This window comes from Molossus molossus, unplaced genomic scaffold (assembly GCF_014108415.1).
Source record: "Molossus molossus isolate mMolMol1 unplaced genomic scaffold, mMolMol1.p scaffold_m16_p_2, whole genome shotgun sequence".
NCBI classification, from domain to species: Eukaryota; Metazoa; Chordata; class Mammalia; order Chiroptera; family Molossidae; genus Molossus; species Molossus molossus.
Genome location: NW_023425355.1, coordinates 127,900,558 through 127,924,672, shown reverse-complemented (window position 1 = coordinate 127,924,672; position 24,115 = coordinate 127,900,558). Strand labels below are relative to the sequence as shown.

The following is a 24,115-nucleotide window of genomic DNA, read 5'->3' as shown; positions in this document are numbered from 1 at the left end:
AGAAATCAATTGCAACAAGAATGCAAAGACATTTCAACACATGGAGGCTAAATAGCATGTTATTAAACAATGAATGGGTCACCGAGGAGATCAAGGAAGAAATTAAAAACTGCTTGGAAACCAATGAAAATGAACACACAACAACACAAAATCTATGGGATGCAGCGAAAGCAATTCTGAGAGGGAAGTTCATAGCACTACAGGCCTACCTCAAAAAACAAGAAAAATTTCTAATTGACTGTCTAACCTCACAACTTAAAGAATTAGAAAGCAAACAAAAAGAAAACCCCAGAGCAAGCAGAAGGAAGGAAATAGTAAAGAGCAGAGCAGAAATAAATGACATAGAGACCAAAAAAACAATTCAAAGGATCAATGAAACAAAAAGCTGGTTTTTCGAAAAGATAAACAAGATTGATGGACCCTTAAGCTAGACTCACCAAGAAACAAAGAGAGAGAACCCAAATACACAAAATCAGAAATGAAAGAGGAGAAGTAACAACCAACACCACGGAAATACAAAAGATCATTAACAACTACTATGAACAACTATATGGCAACAAATTCGACAATCTAAGCGAAATGGACAAATTTCTAGAAACACACAGTCTCCCAAAACTATTCCCGGAAGAGATAGAAAACTTGAACAGACCAATAACAACTAAAGAAATTGAAGAAGTAATCAAGACTCTCCCAGCAAACAAAAGCCCAGGCCCAGATGGCTTCGCGGGGGAGTTTTACCAAACATTCAAAAAGAACTAACACCGATTCTCCTCAAACTATTTCAAAAAATTCAAGAAGAAGGAAGACTTCCAAACACGTTCTATGAGGCCAGCATAATTCTAATTCCAAAACCAGAAAAAGACACTACGAAGAAAGAAAACTACAAGCCAATATCCCTGATGAACATAGACGCCAAAATCCTGAACAAAATATTAGCAAATCGGATCCAGAAATACATCAAAAAAATTATTCACCATGACCAAGTGGGATTCATTCCAGGGATGCAAGGCTGGTACAATATTCGCAAATCAATAAACGTGATACACCACATAAACAAAATGAAGAATGAAAACCACATGATTATATCAATAGATGCTGGAAAAGCATTCGACAAAATCCAGCATCCATTTCTGATAAAAAAGCTCAGCAATGTAGGAATAGAGGAATCATATCTCGACATTATAAAGGCCATATGTGGAAGACCTACAGCCAACATCATACTCAATGGACAGAAACTAAAAACATTTCCATTAAAAACAGGAACAAGACAGGGATGTCCACTTTCGCCACTCTTATTTAACATTGTACTGGAAGTCTTAGCCACAGCAATCAGACATGAAGAAAAAATAAAAGGGATCCAAATTGGAAAGGAAGAAGTGAAACTGTCATTACTTGCAGATGACATGATATTATACATAGAAAACCCTAAAGACTCCATCAAAAATCTACTAGACTTAATAAATGAATTTGGCAAAGTAGCAGGATACAAAATTAACGTCAAGAAATCGACGGCATTCTTGTACATCAATGATGAACTCACAGAAAGAGAAACTGAAAAAACAATCCCATTTACCATCGCGCCAAAAAAATTACGATACCTAGGAATAAACTTAACCAAAGAAGTAAAGGACCTATTTGCAGAAAACTACAGGTCATTGAAAAAAGAAATAGAGGAAGATATAAAAAAGTGGAAGCACATACCCTGTTCATGGATTGGAAGAATTATCATCATTAAAATGTCCATACTACCCAAAGCAATCTATAGATTCAATGCAATCCCCATCAAAATACCAATGACATATTTCATAGAACTAGAACAAATACTTCAAAAGTTCATATGGAAGCAAAAAAGACCCCAAATAGCCACAGCAATCTTGGAAAAAAAGAACAAAGTAGGTGGGATCACAATACCAGATATCAGGTTATACTACAAAGCGACTGTAACCAAAACAGACTGGTACTGGCACCAGAACAGGCATACAGACCAGTGGAACAGAACTGAAAACCCAGAAATGGACCCAAGGCAATACGCTCAATTAATATTTGACAAAGGTGGCAAGAGCATACAGTGGAGTAAAGACAGCCTCTTTAATAAATGGTGTTGGCAAAATTGGACAGCTACATGCAAAAAAAAGAAACTAGACTATCACCTTACACCATACAAAAAAATAAACTCAAAATGGATAAAAGACTTAAATGTGACCCGTCAATCCATAAAAATTCTAGAAGAAAATGTAGGCAACAAAATTTCGGACATCATACGGAGCAGAATTTTCACTGATACATCACCTAAGGCAACAGAAATAAAGGAGAAAATGAACCCATGGGAGACTACATTAAACTAAAAAGCTTCTGCACAGCAAAAGAAACAATCATCAAAATGGAAAGGCAACCCACTGTATGGGAGAACATCATTGCCAATGATGTATCAGATAAGGAGTTAATTTCCAATATATATAGAGTGCTCCTACAACTCAACAAAAGGAAGACAAAGAACCCTATTAAAAAATGGGCAGAGGAGTTGAATAGACACCTCTCCAAACAGGACATACAAATGGCCAAAAGACTTATGAAGAAATGCTCCACATCACTAATCATCAGAGAGATGCAAATTAAAACAACAGTGAGGTATCACCTCACACCTGTCAGAATGGCCGCCATCAACAAATCATCAAACAACAAGTGTTGGCGAGGGTGTGGAGAAAAGGGGACTCTAATACACTGCTGGTGGGAATGCAGACTGGTGCAGCTGCTATGGAAAACAATATGGTGCTACCTCAAAAAATTAAAAATTGAACTGCCATTCGACCCAGTGATCCCACTGCTGGGAATATACCCTAAGAAGCCTGAAACACCAATCAGGAAGAATATACGTACCCCCATGTTCATAGCAGCACTATTTACAATAGCTAACATCTGTAAACAGCCCAAGTGTCCACCAGTAGACAAATGGATAAAAAAGCTGTGGTACATATACACAATGGAGTACTATGCAGCGGTAAGAAAGAAAGATCTCTTATCCTTTGAGACGACATGGAGGGACCTGGAAAGTGTTATCCTAAGTGAAAGAAGCCAAGCAGAAAAAGACAAATACCACATGATCTCACTTATATACGGAATATAATGAACATAACAGTCTGAGGAATACAGTAGACCCAGAAACATGGAAGTAGGGCACAGACTGACATCCCTCAGAAGAGGGGGTGGGAAGAGATAAACCACAGAACTTATATGCATGTATGCATGACCAATTGACATGGACAACTAAGCCGGGGACAGGGTGGAGGGGGTGGGGTGGGGGGTGCCAATGGGGTAAAAAGTTAAAATATCTGTAACAAAAAAATAAATAAAAAATTCATAAAAAATAAAAAAAAATAAAAGGGAAATATCACTCATTGATCTCGTTTCATTTTAATAAGTGTCAGAGTTTCTTTGCTGAATATATAACTGCAACTCTTACATATCCAGAAATCTTCATTTTTCAGTCTCCGAGTAGGTAAACTATTATAAGCTACAATTTAATTGCCAAAATAGTAGTACATTTCAATTCTTTGTCCTTATTTCTGAAAATAACTTTTTAAGGGATACAATTATAATGATCTAAGTAATGGTAGTGTTATACTTAGATTATATGACTTGGTAAGTGCAATATTTTAATGATTAAGGTAATATGAAAAGAAAAAAAAATCCCTCTACTATTTAAGTTGTACTTTTTTTCCAATGGAAGAAGGCCCAATACATAAATGAGAAACAAAATCTTTACAAAAGTGGTGATTCACTAGCCTTTTCTACCCCTGCTGCCCAATCTGCTCAACAGAATCTCTTTAGAAAAGTGTTTAATTTTGTTCCAATAAGATTACTTACTCATTAACCAAAATTAATATGAAATAAATGGGGAGAATAAAGAGCAAAGCAAGCATAACAGAATTTTGGAAACTGAAATTGCAAGAAACCTTGGCTAACAGATACTAAAATTATTATCTAATACAAATAATGATATGGAAATGATATATAAATAGATCAATAAAATTAACCCAGAAATAAATTTTAATATATATGTAATTTTTATACATGTAAAACTCCAGTTTTAATGGGTTAAAATATTATTTATTAAATAGTGTTAAAACAATGGTTGACTGCTGGAAAAAAAAATACTATCCCTTCTTAACATAGATACCAAATATGTATTTTGAGTGACTTAAAGAGGTAAAGAGGTAAATATAATTAACATACACATGACTGGTTATTTCTCATATTTTAGATATCTGAGCAAGAGATCAGAAAAACAATGATAAAAATCTAAACAAAACAATATAAAATTCTACCCCTAAAATTCTAAATTCATTTTGAATTTTAGAGAATTTCACTGTTCAAATTACAAAGATAAAGACAACTAGAGTGACTTAATCTGTGATGCAAAGAAAGCATGATAACATCTACAGAAGAACCACCTTTTAAATTATTTGTTTCACGTTCTACCTAATAAAGAAACCTAAATAAATACAGAGGTAAGTAAAATATTTTCAAATCATTGAAATAAGATTATATAAGACTTGGGAATGGCATATAAAAATATTGTAGAGTATACAGATATCAGATTACAATGCTGTACACCTAAAATTTATGTTATTAGCCAATGTTAATTCAATGAAATAAATAAACAAATTAAATAAAGGGGGGTGTTTTTTGTTCTAGGAAGGAGACTTTGATCATAATATATTGGCTGGTAATATAATAACAAACTGTTTTAGAGGCTTACATATATTTGTATTATTTTCTCAGTTTTATGAGGAAATAATTATCATCTCCATTTTGCCAATAAAGTTAATTGAGATTTTCAGAAATTATTTGCTTAAGGACTCATTAAGTCTCAATCCAAGGTTTGGACCCTTTTACTGTGGCTACAGGTAAGTATTATTACCACTACTCCAACAAGTCTGGATGGTTTAGTTCATTCTCAGAAAAATAAACTATAAGAAGTCTGTAAAATAGAAAATAAAATTACAAATGAAATTGTACACAGTGTTCATAATTGGTCTTTTGGTGTACTCAAAGCAAGTAGAAAAGATCCAGTTTCCAGCAGGCATCTCTTCTAGGGAAATGAACTAAAGCAAATCAGATGAATCATATGTCATGGTGGTGGTATGGTCTGCTTTTCTTTTATAGACCCTGTTCAGTTGTGTGTGTGTGTGTGTGTGTGTGTGTGTGTGTGGTAACAGTGATTACAAATTGAACAAGTTTGAAGTCAGTGACCCCAAAATTTAAATTTTGTCTTCCTAAACACTATTACACAGAATGAAATTTATAATAAATTCTAGAAGATAAGTGTACTTTATTAATTTTTAAAATAAAAAACAGTATTTTGGCAAAGAGTTACACAAGAAATTCTAAGTAGCAAATGGTAAACTGAGAAGTTACAAGCTTGTAGTCATTGCTTAGCAACAATTTAGGATGAATGCCCAGGAAATAATTGCTAACTATTAAAGAAAGGTAAAATTTAGAGAAGATAAATACAGTGATACCTCGGTTCTCAAACGCCTCGGATTTCGACCAAATCTGTATTCGACCAGGAGATTCGAGAAACTTTTGTCTTGGAATCCGAACAAATATTTGGAACTCGAACTTCCGAGATGAGCCGAGTTGAGCCGAATGGCGTTCATTCGGCCCAGCGCGCCTTGCTTGCGTCATCAGTGTGAGTGCAGAGAGAGAGTCACGCTTTGTGGAGAGAGTCACGCTTTACACTGAATTTAACCCTTAGACATACTGTACACTTTTATTTCTTGTTGAGACTTATGTTTTTCTACATATTATATACAAATTAGGCCAGTAAATAGGCATTTTCTGGGGCTTGGAACGAATTAATCCAGTTTCCATTATTTCCTATTGGGTTTCATTGCTTCGGTTCTCGAACAATTTGGTTCTCGACCGTCCTCCTGGAACGAATTATGTTCGAGAACCGAGGTATCACTCTATATCATTGTTTAAGCTATTGAAAGAAATAATGCTTTGTTTCTGAGCTTAGATATCACTGGATACTATGTATTGGCATTTTTGTGCCCCTTCCCCCATGATCTGTTCCTATTCCAATCCCTGTTTCTTCCTACTGATACTGTTTCAAGTAACGTGGTATAACTCATGTTTTTATAAGAAGTTCTGTTTATTCCTAAATTGCTATCATTATTCTTAAATACTAAGAAAAACAATCAAATCAGGACTGGGTGATTTCCCCTAGGTTTGGGAACAAGGGCAAGAACTGCCCTTGGTCACAGACAATAGTGCAGTAAAGGCCTGGGGTAGGATGGGAACAGGGTGGAGAGGGGTAATGGGGAGAAAAAGGAGGGACATCTATAATACTCTCAACAATAAAGATTAAAAATATATTGGTCCTTATCATTTTTAGTAAAAATTAAAATGGGGGTCCTAGCTAATTTAATAAGGCAAGAAAAGTAAATAAAATATATAACAGATTGGGAAACAAGAAGTTAAAAAACTTTTTTTCCAGATATGGCATTATCATACATATAAAAAATCTGAAGGAATAGATAAAAAGAAAACAGAACTAATAAGTAAATGTATCAAATTTGTAGGATAAAGATTAATATACAAAAAACAATTGCATATCTATATGCCATCAAATAACCATTAAAATTAAATTAAAGCATTATCATGTACAACAGAATAGAGAAACATGAAACACCTAGTGAAGCATTAACAATATATATACACAACCTCTAAGTGAAAACTATAAACATTGTGGAGAAAAACAGAATGTCTAAAGAAATGCTGTGATACACCATTTTCTTGGATTAGAAAACTGTGTAGTGTTAAAATATCAATCGTTTCCAAACTGATTCATAGACTCACCCTCGATAAAACTGTCGGTTGGCTTTTTATGTAAAAATTTACAAAACTATTCTAAGTTTAATAAGGAAATGCAAAGGATAAATAATAGCCCTAATTTTTAAAAATTTGAAGGACCTTTACTACTTGCTTTCAGAACTCCTTAAAAAGCTCCAATATTCAACAGAGTATAATATTGGCATAAGGATTCTAGAAATATGACCAATTGACTTTGAAAAAAGTGCCAAACTAATCTAATGAAAGAAGGAAGAGTTGTTTCAATATATACTGTAACAACTGAACAATCATATGCAAAAATGTATTTGGACATGAATTTCACACTACACAAATCTTAGACCTCAATATAAAACTATAATCTGTGAAACACATAGAAAAAAAATCTTTCAATCCTTGCCATAGAGAAAGATTTCTTAGACAGGATTTCAAAAACAGACAGAATTTGTACTTCATCAAATATATAAACTTTTTCTTCCTGAAAGGTAAGAAGTGAGACAAGTCACAGACCCAGAGAAAATAGTAACAATAGATACATCTGAAAAAGGGACTTGTATCCAAAATATATAAAGAATTATTCCAGTCAATAATTAAAAGACGACTTTAAATATATGTACAATTATCTTTAGTAAATATTTAACTAAAGAATATTCAATAAGCACATGAATAAATTTCCAACATCTTTAGTCCTCAAGAAAATATAAATAAAATCCACAACCAGATACCAATTCAACACCTTCTGTAGTGGCTAAATTTTAAGTGTCACAAAACCAAAAGTTAGCAAGGATATGAAGCAACTGAAACTTCATACATTAATGTTGGGACTGCATAATGGTACAACAACTTTGGAGAACATTTCAGCAGTTCTTAAAAGATTAAATGTATCCCACCATATGATCCAACCCCTCTACTCCTCTGCAAAAATGTTGATAACCACTTTATAATAGCTAAAATCTGAAAAGAACTAGGATCTCCATTAACTCACAAACAAGTGAAAAGTAAGTGGTACAAATGTACAACTATACAATCTAATTCAGCAATGAGAAGGAACTGATTACTGATACATACTAGAACGTGAATGAATCTCACAGACATTATGCCAAATGAAGGAAGCAAGACAGATGAAACCACATATGGTATGACTATAAACATGAAATTACAAAAAAAAAAAAAATTCTATAGAGACAAAAAGCAGGATCATAAAATATTTCAAAATAACCTTTAGTAATATGCCATTATGTAACTATTTCTTTGGTTATATTATTAATTATAAGTACAGCATGTACTTAAGGTAAAATTTCCCCAAAATGCAAATGCATACCCCTTTGTAGAAAGAAACCATGATTAGTCATCAAACATGTGTACTAGCAAATGCATCTATGTATACATTTACATAAATAGTATATACATTTGTGCACTTATCTGAAAGTGTACAATTTGCTTTTTTTTTTTTTAATTAGAGATGTGTCTTGGAGATGTTTTTGTAAATATATATAGATTTAAAAGATTGAGTGTAAAATCTGTATAGTAGTCACAATGTATATACACTACAATTTATTTCACTATTATTTTGCCTTTTATGTAGCCATATTTTTTTTAAAAATTGGTTCCCAATTCAATCAAGGGTATGGGGGGGGGTGCACTGAATAAAAAGGGCCTATGGCAGGTGGCCAGGGCCTCAGAGTAAGCATTTGCTTTTTTCAATTTAATAAAGGAACATGGCATAACAAGAAACAACTTAAGGCTTTCCTGGCTCCATTTGGACCTTGGAGGGGTAACTGAGGGGGTTCCAGTGACTAATCCTTTTCTTTGGGTCAGGTCACCGCTACCCCCTGGGTGTGGGAGCCTCCCCACTTCCACTGCCCTTCTAAAGATAATTCCTAAAGGGCAAAGGGTGAGGGGAGGGACCACCCCAACTAGGATGGACAGAGAGCAGGAACAACAGAACTCCCAAATAGTGAAGAGAGCCCCTCCCAGCACATGTTTAAGTAGCTGAGTCAGATACAGTTCTACATGTGGAATTACTGTGCAAAGAGCATGCAAATTTAAAATTTGTGGCACAGTGTCAAATTCCTTTCCAAAAAGAGAGTTAATATTTTAAACTCCTTCATAATCTAATACCAGGGTAAAATATAAAAAAATTAATGCATATTAAATATTAATTATTAAGCATATTTAATACACTTATTGGTCTTTTATATTTTTGTATTTATCCTTTGTTGGTTTTAAATAGGCTATAATTTCATTATTTGAAATACAAAATTATTACATATTAAGCATACACGTGCACATTTTCATTTTACTTTCACTTATGTTCTATAAATTATTGCATTGATTATGATCTGAACTATTTTATATAAATTACTGTATATAAAATGTTTTGTGAAAGCTGAATGTTATTGGATATTACATAATTATTATAGATACATAATTTTTTGCTATAGGCAATACAAGTGTCCCTTCATTTTCTTTATTAAAAATTTTGGCTGTTTCATTACAATTTCTCATCCAAGTTAACATTAGCATAACATAAACAAATATAAGAAACAAATTTGAATATTTTGATATTTTTCTTGGAAACATTTAATTAATCTGTATATAATTTATTCAAATACATATTTTAATAAGAAATACAGAAATTTTTATTTTTTTGGCTTTTGTTATTATGCTACATTTTTCCTTTTGTTTCATTTCATTGTTACTGTCAGATTAATTTATATAAATCACTTGTTTATATAAATTAATAATTTTAATTGAAAAACAACTGTAAGTTTAGAAATGTTTTCGCATACTATATATTTGATATATACATGGAATATAAAGAACATTAATGAAGTGAACAAATGTATTTCCACCAATATTGCCAGAGAAATAAGGACATATTACCAACTGCTAAACAATGATTTAAATGATTACTAGCCTTGCCCAGCCAATGTGGCTCAGTAGTTGAGCATCGACCCGAGCATCAAGAGGTCATTGGTTGAATTCCTGGTCAGGGCACATGCCCAGGTTGTGGGCCCAATCCCCAGTGGGATGCATGCAGGAGGCGGCCAATTGATGCTCTCTCTCATCAATGTTTCTATCTCTCTCTCCTTTCCTCTCTCCCTAAAATCAATAAAGAAAAAATATTTAAAAAAAATTTTAAATAAATGATTACTAGCTTTGTTAGAAACTGCGGGACTCCCTGGGGAGATGTTGATGTCATAATGGGCTTTGAGAAGATAGTTTTCTTCTCAAAAGCACATCCACAAAGAACTACAATCAGAGTGACAAAATAAAAAAATAAAACTGTCAATATGAAATTCTATATGCAACCAGGTTATCCTTCCAAACCGAGAGTGAAATAAGAATTCCACATGAACAAACTTGAGATAATTTGTCTCTTGACAATCTGTATATCACATTGCTTCTGGAAGTTCTTCTGGCTGAAGGGAAGTGACACGTGGTAGAAAATGAAAACCAATGAAATATGTGGGAAGTACACTGGGAGGAGGTCTAAGATGGCACCCTCCAATGGTGGCAGCTGGCAATGGCAGTCGATTGGAATTTCAGCCTGGGAATTGACATAGCAATAGAACTACTTTATTCTATTAAAAAGAGTCATGCGATTAACCCAGAATCCTGGGAGGAGCCATGGATCTCATCTCTTGAAAGAGCATATATGGATATGTTTTAAAACTGCCTCAGATAAAAATCCAATGATTAAATTATTATTATTGTTATATAACCAAACACCTTCCCAAAGTAAGAATCTTAAAAAAAAAAAATAGCAGATTTTCAAAACTGGAAGAGATTCTATTGCATTCTAATTTAATACACTATTTTAGAGGGTTGGAAAAGTGGGGCCTTTGATATCTCAAGGTATTTCTTATCACAAATAATTTAAATGCTGGAACTACAAGGACCCTATTACAGTTTTTCTTTTAAGTAATTTTTTTCTCCCCTCAGGGATAAAAACAGAGAAAGGACTAGTGTTTTATTAAGGTTATACCTACTCTCATTCTCTCTAGAATAACATTTGCCTCTGTGCAAGGGCACCCATTAATCTCTCTTCATGAAAGGACTTTCACCCCTTGTCAACCTGGAGAGGAGAGGTCCTTTCCATCCTTCAGAATTCATCACATGTCATCTAAAGTTATAAAGCTAAACACAGAAACCTATACTCACACAATTCTCACAGCAGAAGAGGGAAAACAAAGAAAGCCTTGAATATAAAGCATAAGATAAAACAAAATAACTAAGACTAAATATTTGTATATCAGTAAGTCAAAATGAGATAAGTTCATATATTGGAAGTAAAAGATCAAGCAGATAAAATAACATTATCTGATGTATGCTGCATCTTAGTAAGTGTATCTAAACTGATTTAAAAGAAAAAGTATGAACCCAGTGCACCAAAATATTAGTCCTAATATATAATTTTTAAAGTAGAAAAAAAGGGCATGACCTAATGATAAAGAGTACTTTTCACATTGATAATAAAACTTTGCAATTAATACTTAGGTACTGAATAGCAAAATGTTGAAATTACAAAACTGACTACATGAACAAAATTAAGGAAAATGATGAATGAGAAACAGATTTTAACCCACCATAAACAGGTAATAAATGAGTCACATAATTTTGGGGGTAGTTTACCATATAGTCTATAAGGGGAAAAAAGGGTATTAATATGATTGGGATTATCTTATTTTGAATGGTCTCAGAAGCAAGGCAAGAATTCTAGTGAAATGTGTTTATTAGGGAAGACAAGAAACACAGGTAGAAAAGAGAAAAGTTATATAGTGAAAGGAAAGCAACCAATAAAGGGTGCATAATGAAACTACCTATCACAGGTTAATTACATGGAAAACCTCTGAGAAATGTATAAAATATGACTAAATTTTCTGACTCAAGGGCAGGGGGCAGCTGGAGCATTTATATATCGTACCCTAGCAGTCATTGGTTGGGAGTTTCAGGGCATGTATTAATTCACCAGAACGTCTGGCAAGCTGCATGGGAACAGAACAGCCTTTGTGGCAGAGAAGTACAGACACTGGCAACTAGAAGTTCAAAGGCACACAATGAAAATGGTAGCATATGAGGGATATGGGCAGGGATTTACCAGCATCTATTATAGTCATATAGTCATATAATATATAATGTAGTCACAAAATTTTATTTGATGATAAGGCAACTCCTAAAATTAAGCATTTGTTAGAACACAAAGAAAATCACACTACATTTAAAAATGTGAAAAAGAGACTTTTTCTGACCACAATGGTATAATATTTAAAGTTAAGGAGGAAAGAAAATCTAAAATCAAATCAAAATATTTTTAAATTATAAAGAAAACAGTTACACAACTCTTAAATTAAAGGTGAAATAGAAATCAATACTGCATAATACAAAGACAATAATGATTAAGGATCCAAATATTTTTAAAATGGATGATGCTGCCCTGGCCAGTTTGGCTCAGCAGTTAGAGCGTCGGCCCATGGTCCAGAGAGACCCGGGTTTGGTTCCCGCTAACGGCACGTACCTCGGTTGCAGTTTGTCCCTGGCCCTGGTTGGGTCGTGCCAGAGGCAGCCACTCGATGCGTCCCTTTCACATCGATGTTTCTCTCTCTCTTCCTTTCTCTCCCTCCCACTCAATCTGAACAAAAAAATGGAAAAATGTCCTCAGGTGAGGAAAAAAAAAAAATGGATGATGCTAAAGTTAATTCTTAGTGAAAAAAAAAATCCGCACTTTTTAAACTCATATATTCCTAAATAAGAAATAATATTTTTAAAATTGATACATTTTAATCTAAAAGTTTTGGGAGAAGAACAAGATATAACCATGAGAATAACAAGGAAGAAAATGTAAAAAATTAAATAAATATTAAAAATCAAAAAACTATTTTCTATTTTTTAAAATATTATGATACTAAATTAATATATGAAAAATAATGAAATGCTATGCTAACAAAATGGGAAATGAGGAAAGAAAAAACAGAAATTAAAAGATACATGTCAAAATTCTTTAGTATAATTTGTATAAAATTCTTTGAAAACAAGGATTAAATGTACTGTATTGTAGAAATAACAGAAGTTGCTAAAACTAGTGCCAGAAGAGATGTAAAATCTAAACAAGCCAGTAACTAAATAAAATTAATATTTAAATATTGATTTTTAAAACCTCACCAAAAATTTAAAGGCCCAGATGATCTCACAGTAAGTAATTTCAAACCAAAAATTTAATTTCAAAGCAATTTAAATTTTCCAGAGTTGTAATTAAACTAATGCTTAAAAATATTTTTTATGTCGGTATAATACTGATAATAAAATTCAATTCAGTATAACTTACCAATAGCCAGGCAAGAAATCAATTGTAAGGGAAAAGAAGCTACTGATGTATTAAAATAACTATATACCTTGCCCTTGAGGGCAAGGATTTTACATGTTTTATTGCTAAGTCTCTAGTATCTGAGAAAATGCCTGCCACATTTTCGGCACACAATAAATGTTGATGATATGAATGAATAATGACAGGAATACAAAGGTAGTTCAAAATTGGCAATTTTAGTTAAATATAATATGTATATGCATAATATGTACATTATATACACAAATCACAAATGTATAATTTAATTAGATCAGAAGAAAAAGTTATGATTATCAATTTGCATTATAAACACACATAAGATAATATTCAGTCCTATTTTCTTTATTGAGATATCACTGACATATAACATTGTGTAAGTTTAAGGTGTACAACTTGATTTGATATTGCAATATATAAATGTAGCATTAGCTAACACCTCTATTATGTCACATAATTATCATTTCTTTTTGGTGGTGAGAACAATTACAATCTAGTCTCTTAGCAACAACTGCATTGTTGACTATAATCACTATGCTGTGCTTTATACCTCTAGGACTTATTCATGGTGTATAAGAATGCAAACTTGGAACTAGTACATAAACATGTCCTGCAGTCCTGATTTTTTGTTTTTGTTTTTTTTGGTACATGCCCCTAGTGGTAACCGAACCCGGTCTCTTGTCCGCAGGTCAACGCTCCGACGCTCCAACAGCTGAGCCAAACCCACCAGGGCTGCAGTCCTGATTTTTAAAAACAATTGCCTATATCTATATTGAAAATTAAGGAAAGTATAATGCTTAATGAGAAAACACTAGAATAATTACAGGAAAATTTAGAAAAACTAAATAATAACACTATTATTATTTAAACTTGTTCTAAAATTCCAAGTACTTTCAAGAGTAAACAGCATGATTGTGTGTGTGTGTGTGTAAAAGATATCAAATTTAAGAAAAATGTGCACAATTTATGATCGAGCAGTTAAATAAATATGACTAAAAATATAAGACTGTTTAAAAATGCAAACAACAGCCCTGGCTGGTTTTGCTCAGCGGTTAGAGCGTCGGCCCATGGACCAGAGAGACTCGGGTTCAGTTCCCGCTAAGGGCACATACCTCAGTTGCAGTTTGTCCCTGGCCCCGGTTGGGGTCATGTGACAACCAGTCGATATGTCTCTCTCACGTTGTTATTTCTCTCTCTCTCTTCCCCTCCCTCCTGCTCTATCTGAAAGATGAATACAAAAATAAAAATGTCCTCGGGTGAGAATTAAAAAAAATGCAAACAACATATTTTCAACTACTGGTCAAACTTACAAAATTAAGTGAAATTATGATTTGGCACAGATGCTGAAAAAACAGTCAACTTTATAACTACTCGTGAGCATCGAAATAAATTTAACATTTATGGAGGACAATTTTTCAGTGTCCAAGAAAAATTTAAATCCAGAACCTTTGACCTAGCAATTTTTTGCTGTTACCCCATAGCTCCATTCATACACTATGACAAGAGCTCATTATAATGTCATTTAATTTTGTTTTAACAGCAAAAATCAAGCCACATGTTCTACAACTTAGAAATGATTAAAAGCTTGTGTGTATCACATGGCCTGTGTGGCTCAGTGGTTGAGCGTCAACCCAGGCACCAAAAGATCACTGGTTCGATTCCCAGTCAGGGCACATGACCAGGTTGTGGGCCCGATCCCCAGTAGAGGGCATACTGGAGGCCGGCCAATTGACGTTCTCTCTCATCAATGTTTCTATCTCTCTCTCCCTCCCTTCCTCTCTCTCTAAAAATCAATAAAAGGCAGGGGGAGCTTGTGTGCATCCATTTAATGGAATAGAGTAAAGCCTCAAAAAAACAAAAATTTCAGGGAGCATTCCACATGCTACTATGGCATATACTCCACTTCAGGTATATATAGAAAATGCTAATTCTATCTTTTAGCAAAGGAGCCAGGGGTCCTTGTAGTGAGGCATGATGAAGAAGCTTAAAGTTTTTCATTTATACTTTAATAGTTTTTTTTTTTTATCCTGTGCATATAACATATATGTATATGCTTATATATGATGTATACCCATCTACATAAGTATATATACTGTTTTTTGAAATTGGAAAAGAGTTCACTATGATGGATTACTAGAAAAAGATAAAGTGCATATTCCATTTAAAATATTTGTATTTCTTGGTATTGAGAATAAAACAAATGTAATAGCTCATCCTCGGGATCTTCCATACATGTATGTAAACATGTTGCCACAACACAAGCGATCTCAAATTAGTTAAGTCTTGAAAATCACAACTAAATTTGCTTGGTAACTTTTCTAAGCGGGTGGGAACTGGAACTATGTTTGTATTGTGATAATGATAGAAAATTACATATAACAAGAGCCACTTATTTGAAACTTCACATTCCAAAGTTTTGGAGGTTGTAAAATGTGCAGCAAGGCCTTCCTTAAGTATATAGGCCAATGGATTTTTCAGACGCCTTGGCAAATTAGACAAATGTGCAATTACTATTTCTTAGCAAACCCATCAAATATCTTATAACTTTTTCTGGAAGGTTATCTATACTGAATTGAGAAATAATATTCCTCAGTGATGGATATAACTGAGTCCCTAATTTTGTGCATTTACAGAAGTAACTTAGAGTAGGTATAGTCTGGACTTTACTGCTGTTTCAGATTTTATTTTTTCATTCTCTATTCTTATTATTGTATTAGAAGTCCAAATATTAGAAAGAGTGCAAAATATAATAAATCACAATCTCATTTATTTTACAAAATGTATTTAATTCACTTTAATTTCTATTACTTAATTTCATCGATAGTATGGTCATTATCTGCCTTTATATGCCCTAGGGTGTACTCAGAGCCACCATGCATATTTCACACCTAATAGATATAGCTCTAAATTCCTCTTTAAGGTCTTATTCAATTCTACATCATGTTAGCTTTCTTCATGACTAGCAAATAACTATTTGGGGCATTTGATCTGAAGACAGAGTTCCCAGTTATTGTTTTCAGCTATACTTAGTAAAACTATTCAGTTAGGGGAATACCTGTGAGAAGTGTTTAAGTGAGAATGAGGTTCTGGAAACCCTTCCACCAGAAGGATATTAGCATGACCTAAGTTTTGATGGATGAATTTAAAGAAGAAATTCTGAGAAAACAAAACAGTGCATTTGAGAAACTACATTTTTTAGCCATGACTATAGCAGATCATTTAGTAATCATCACACTGAAGTTAATTTAAAAAAAGCTGAAAGTGATCCATGAAATATGGAAATATGGACAGCAGTGCTAAACAGTGTTTGTGGATCTTTTTTAATAACTACAGACTCAACTGTATTAAACCTATAGATCAATTTGGGGAGAATTCACATATTTTTTTGTTTGTTTTTTTATCCTCACCCGAGGACATTTTTCAATATTTTGTTCAGATAGAGTGGGAGGGAGAGAGAGAGAGAGAAACATCGACATGAAAGGGACACATTGAGTGGTTGCCACCCACATGACCCAACCAAGGCCTGGGACAAACTGCAACTGAAGTACGTGCCCTTAGAGGGAACTGAACCCGGGTCTTTCCAGACCACAGGCTGATGCTCTAACCGTTGAGCCAAACTGGCCAGGACGAGAATTCACATCTTTAATCCATGAACATGGCATGTCTCTCCATTTACTCAGATATTCTTTGATTTATTTCACCAGAGTTTTGTTGTTTCTCCATAAAGATTCTGCATAAATTTGGTTATATAATATCCCCTTTCCCATCTGTAATGATATCTGTTTCATCCCTGATATTAGAAAATTTTGCCCTCTCCATTTTCTAGTCATTATACACTTTATTGACCTTTTGTCAATGAACCAGCAATTGGTTTCACTGCTTTTCTTCACTTTTTTCCCCTTCGATTTAGTTGATTTCTGCTCTTTATTATCACTTTATTTCTGTTTGTTATGGATTTATTTTGTTCTTCTCTGGTTTCTCGAAATGGGTGCATGGATCATTGTTTTAAGAATTTTCCTCCTTTGTAATGCAAACATTTAGTGCTATAAATTTCACTCTCAGTAGCTTTAGCTGTGTCCCACAAATGTTGACATCTTGCATTTTCATATTCCTTAAATTTGATGTATTTATTGTACTTCTCTTGAGATTTCTTCTTTGACCCATAAATCATTGAGAAGTGTGTGATTTAATATGTGTTTGAAGATCTTCCTTTTTTTTTCTATTATTGATTTCTGGTTTGATTCCATTATGGTCAAAGAACATACTTTATATAATTTTAACTCATTTAAATTTTTTGAGGTTAGGTTTATGGCCCAGGATATGGCCTGTCTTGGGAAAAAAAAAATAGTATTCTGCTATTGGGTGGAATGTTCTAAAAATGTTGATTCTATTCTGTTGTTTAATGGTACTGTTCAATAAAATAATAGACCTAAAACATGCAATTCAGCAGGACTGACAATGCAGATTGCATTAAGAAGGTGTACTTTAATGCCTTGTTTTGTTTTACATTTTGAAGTCTGATATATAGTTGATGACAGTAAGTCAATTTACCATGATTGTCATATTCAGGCTCTAGATTGAAATACTTAAAACCAATATATACTTTATTTTGCTATTCCTATATCTTACTCCTACTTTTGTATTTTAATACAACTTTTGGCAAGATAAAGCAAGAGGCAAGAGTCAGAGTTGCACAGGGCAGCAAATCATTTTTCCACTAAGTTTTTCTACTGTTCCAGTGGATACTGACAGAGGATACTAGGAAAATCATAAGGGAATTCATCTTTGTCTCCATTCAGTGGCTAGTATTATCTTCCTCCCCAAAATGTGTTTACACAAGATTAATTTTGTTGGTAGGCAAGCATATCAAAGTAAACTCTATTATACCCAGGTTGTTTGTTATAATCAATACACAAAAAACTAAGCTAATAATAATTGGATGTGAGGATAAGAAATACTGAGAGAAATTCACCAGCTTGAGTCTTCAAAATGTTGGGCGGGATGGAAAAAAAAAATTAAACTTGACCAAGATGTTACACCGTTAGAAAAATATGAAACAAAAAGTATTATTTATAACTTAGTCATAAATATATCTAGTAGCTTTCTTTGGCTTCTGTAGTTTTCAATACAGTCAGCAAAAATGGAAGGATTGGAGGAATTGCATTCTATTGTCATGCCTATTCTCATTTTAAATGTGAGTGTAATTATAAAGCTCCTCACGAACCACTATAAAATACACTGAAGGTTTTATTTGGACTAAGGCAGGCCTATAAAACAGATATATTTGTAATAACTGTTTGTACATTAGTAGTGCTGTTTATTAATATACGTAGTTGCAATCAGCTACCACTGTAGAAGCTTTATTGAAATAAATTTGCAGTAATATACAAACTAAGGGATAGTACATAAACCTTCTTAATCAATTAGAGTTTATGTGGTCAATAAAGCACACAGGACCACAACAGCACATTTCATTTTTCCCTAGGAAATCAATATCCACAATAGAAAATAAATGTCAAATTGAAGCTTTAAATTTTGTGGTCATGAGGTATATTGGAAATAGCTCTGGGCTAGTGCTCATGGCACCACAGTCTGAATCCAATTTAGTCACCATCATTGACTTTGAAAAAGCAACACCTTTTTAAAGACTTAGTTTATCTTCCTAATTTAATTCTTGGTCTTGTTACTACAGTGTCATTGAATGCACATTTCTAAGAGAGGTCCACAGGATTTAACCTGTCAGAACAGATTTACCGTAATTATTGCCTGTAATCTTTCAAAGTCCTAGATCTGTTGTGAGAGTTTGTTATTGTTGCTGAACTCAACAGGAGAAATATGCATGAAAGCATGATCAGCATATAAGAATCCTCACCTGGCTTGTGTGGCTCAGTGGATGAGCTTCATCCTATAAACTGAGAGGTCCCAGTTCGATTCTCAGTCAGGGTATATGCCCAGGTTGCAGGTTTGATCCCCAATAGGGGACGTGCGGGAGGTAGCTGATGGATGTTTCTCTTTCACATTGATGTTTCTATCTCTCTTTCCCTCCCACTCTCTCTATAAGATGAATGAAAACATTTTTTTTTAAGAATCCTTATTATCCTACAAGAGTTATAGGGTAAGAGTAAAGAATTTCTGAGAACTTAAAGCCAAATAAATATTTCAAAAATATATTTTAAAAATATGAAATTAGGTATAAAAATAGGTCATTCTTTCTGCCTATATACTAACTCTGACTTCCAATTTTCTTGTACATAACCTTCTATGATACTATTTTTTGGTACTTCTTTGTTGTTTGGATTCCTTACCCCTATCTATATGATAAACTTCTATTCATCTTCAATTCACAAATCAAAAACTCTAGGTTGATATTAAGATATTTGAATGACTGAAAACTTTAATAATCTTATTATTAATTGCCCAACAAAAGAAGTGTTTGAAACCAAAAATAAGAAGAGAATATATTCTAAAACCATAAGTATTTTATATGACCTCTTATAACAACAGAGATAATTAAGACAAACATATGTTAACAGCCAATTTTATATTAACTACACAAAGTAAATCTGCATAATTGGGACAACAATGTTACCCAAGAATACTATTAAAGTTTTTAAATATCAGCATATGTCCCACCTTAATAAATAAATTCTTATTGGCCTCAGTGATTGGGAAAGAGCCAAATTCAATCAATGTATCTTGGCTGTCTTCAAACACTGGGTGTAGACAGACTTTTGCTGTTGATAATGTTCAAGGATGAGCCAACAAAAATAAATAAAGCATGGGTTCTATGAGACTATACTACAGCTGATGTGAAGAAAAACAGTCAAGAAATAGTCAGAAATCTATATGTATAAAAAGTAATATGTAAGAACAGGTTAGCATTCCATAGGAATTGATATATACTAAAGTTGCTATTCAAATGTGGAAATAATATAAAAGTTATTCTTAGATTTCTGGATTTTCAGTAAATAGAACAACCAGGTACTCATGCTAAAGAAGTTGACTGAAAATATTTTCAAAGGTCACCAGAAAAGAAAAAAACAAAATAACAACACAAGAATTGGAAAGTGCAGTTGAAAAGTACTGGCAGTTATTAATAAAATCACCTTGAGTCTTTGACAGACTTATATATCTAACTGTCAACTTGACATATCTACTTGGATGTTTAATTGACATCTCATACTCAGCACAGCCCGATCGAAATTCCTGAAATCCTCCTCAAAAAAACTTCACTTGTAGCCTTTGCCATCTTAGCTAACAGCAACTCCATCCTTCTAGTTGCTCAGGACAAAAACCTTGGATTCATCCTTGATGCCTCAATTTACCTCATGCTCCTCATGTCATTAGTGAGAAAATCCTTTTGTTTCTATGTAATGAATGCTGTGATATACCACCTGGATCCCCCTCAGGACAGAAGGGTTTATTTTCCAAGCTTCTATGGGTGGCACTGGTAGATAACCCTAATCTACCATCCCTCTTCAAGATTTGTCTCCATTGATGGGGTTATCTTATCCAAAGTCACTCTCAGTGGTCAATACAAGGGTATAAAGGCCTGCCACCTTTGCCCCAACTCCAGACAACTTTACAGGGCCATGACTCCCAGTTCCTGAGCTCTCCATTCAGTTGTATGAAGCCTCCATTGACACTGTGTCCCAGACACTGCTCAAAATGGAATACATTTGAGCAAAAACAGAGCAAAGTCCTGAAACATGCTACAGCATGGATGAATCTTGAGAACATTATGCTAAGTGACAGAAGCCAGTCACTTAGGACCATATCTTGTATTTTTCAATTTGTATAAAATTATTTGAAAAAAATACACCTATAGCTACAGAAAGCAGATGAGTAATAGCCTGAGGCTTGGAGTGGGAGTACAGATTGACTGTAAATGGAAAAATGGAAACTTTGGGGTGTTGTGGAAGTGTTTTAAGACTGGATTGCAGTGAGATTCACCACTGCATAAATTTACTAAAAATAATTTAAGTGAACACTTACAATAGGTGGCATCAATGATATATAAACTATACCTAAATTAATTTGAAGAAGAAAAGAGAAAAGCAAATCCAAAATACAGAAAATAAAAATAAAAGAGGAGGTGGGCAAGATCAAATGTTAATACTTCATGTGAATTTTCTCTATCTTTGGCTGTACTAGTCATCCATCCTCTTTCATATTTTATTCATCCATCCAAAAAACATTTTATTGAAAACTACTAAATATCAGTCTTATGCTACTTATTTGGAATACCAAGAGAAAAAGGATATGATTTACACTCTAAAGGCATTTATAGACTAGTATGGGAGACATTTTAAAAATAGGCCTGCATGGGACAGTGTATTATTTTCTTTGATATTGGTATGCACAGGAGCTAAAGGAGACAATATTATACTATTTAGCTTATAGCATACTAATGAAACATACTGTATATCCAGTCTATTATTGACAATAACATACTACTGTAACTTTAGTGTGGCAGTGCATGGGAATTATTTTCTAAATAAAATTGTGTTTTATTTCTCCTGAGACCATTCTGATAGGAGAATGACTTGAGATAAGGCATTAGATTTGAGAAATAGTAAGCAAAATCCTTGTGGACATATTGTCAGATAGGAAGGAGCTGCGTGATTTTATACATCTATGAAAATAGATTCATATATTCATACATCATATCCACATATCCATAATACTATAACATTTCGTTTATTCTAGTTTCACACTTCTTAGATTTCATCTTCCTGGAGCTCAACCAGGAGTCAGGAGGGAAACAAATAGTAGACGAGTCAGACCATGCCAAACAAGTCTAATACTTGACTGCACTACTTCTGCCTCTTGTTTCACACCACAGTTCTGAATAGTCTTACTTATTTAATGCAAAAATTTCAACAAGCTGCTCAGGTAGTTTGTGTGTGTGTGCGCACGCACGCGCAATTTTGACTTTTAGCATCCAGTATATCTGAAACAGCAGACTACAAGTAGGCTGTAAGTGCAGAAACTGTTTAGAGACCAGTTCTATGACAGTAGGAGCAGTGGCATTAGTATAATATGGTAGAAAGGAAGGAGAATAAAGCATAAAAGGGGAGAAACCATATTCCAGTATAGGATGGAGATGAAGGTTAATAACCAACATTTCCAAAATGGTTTCTAGGTTCCAAATCAATTGCAAATTTCTTGCTCATTTAATCTTTTTTTTTTTTTTTTTAATCCTCATCCGAGGACATTTTTCCATTTTTTGTACAGACAGTGTGGGAGGGAGAGACAGGAAGAGAGAGAGAGGGAAACATCGATGTGAAAGGGACACATCAAGTGGCTGCCACCCGCACGACCAACCAAGGCCGGGGACAAACTGCAACCAAGGTACATGCCCTTAGCGGGAACTGAACCCGGGTCTCTCCGGACCGCAGGCGGACGCTCTAACCGCTGAGCCAAACCGGCCAGGGCTGCTCATTTAATCTTAACAAATGTTCTTTGAGGCAGGCATTATTATTTCACAATAGATGATTTGAGCCTCAGACTGTCACATACTGCACAGCCCAAAACAGGAGCAGCGGGTCTAGGTCAAATCCAAGATACATATGTTCCCAATTACTATCTTTATTGTTATGAAAAGTTTAAAGTGGAATCAATATTATATGATTATAGAGTACAAAATCAGTACTACATATTGATTTCTAAAACTACATGTTCTGATTTGTACATAAACAGGTATATTTTAAATATCTTAAACTTCTTTCATTGCATAGCTCTTTTACCATTATTGACAGACAAAGTGCCATTACAGAAATTTGAAGTACTTATTCATAATGCCAAGTAAAAACCATGATATTGCCTTTTTTATGGTTCAGTATTTTTACTTAATCTGGACCTCTCAAACAGCCATTTCCATTTTAGCAGAACGCCCTTAGGGGAATATCAATATGGCTATGATTAATTTTAACAATCTTCCATGTTAACTTTTCCAATACATAGGTTTCATGATTGCTCTGCAAAACATGACAATTAGTTCTGTCACAACAGACAGATACGCATATATATGTTTGTATGTTAGCTGTGATTAAAGATCATACACACAAACACACATACATCCATAATAACAAGGATGTGGGATCTACCTGTAAACTGAAAAAACCTGTGACATTTCAAACAGAACAAAACCGAATATCCAGTTTTAGTTCCTTACTCTCTCAGATTCTGAATTCTTTAAAATTTTTAATTATTTATTTTTAGAGAGAGGAAGCAAAACAGAGAGAGAGAGACCAATTTGTTGTTCCATCCATCTATGTGTTCACTGGTTGATTATTATATGTGCCCCAACTGGGGATCGAACCAGCAAACTTGAGGTATCGGGATGATGCTCTAACCAGCTACCTGGCCAGGGTTCGGATTCTGAATTCTTCCTTCTGCCTCCATCAATGATAGATGCCACTACCTGATACCATTAAGTTAATCTACATAAAAAATGCACCTTTGTTTTCCTAAAGTTCCAGAAATTACAATATATAGTTTCATGTTTACATTCCTTATTATTCAACACACCTCTTTTTTTTCAACTGGTGAGCCATCTACATGGGAATTATTTTTATAGTTATGTTCTTCCAACAACAAAAAAGGGAGAACTATATTCATGAGAATAAAAGCATGACCACAATTTTTCTGTATTTTAACAAGTAATGAGAATTTAAATTTTAGCCAGGATACAGTCTTTTGAATCCTCTTTAAAATGGGAAAAATAACTTAAAGATTATTATGATGACATTTTATGCAAATTACATTTTTCATTATCTTAATGTGCATATAATGATAGCTACTAAGCACTCCAGCTTGAAACAATTATACCACCTGCCCCTCAACACTAACTGAGATAAAAGATTATCATTTCAAATCAAAGATATACAGAAAGAACGTTTTCTCTTTCCCCTC

The 24,115-nt window shown here is 33.7% G+C and overlaps 1 pseudogene; it reads left to right on the top strand.

Annotated features, from left to right (window-relative positions):
• The window catches only part of LOC118635516, a 162,799-nt pseudogene that overhangs the window by 15,815 nt on the left and 122,869 nt on the right, over nt 1–24,115 (top strand).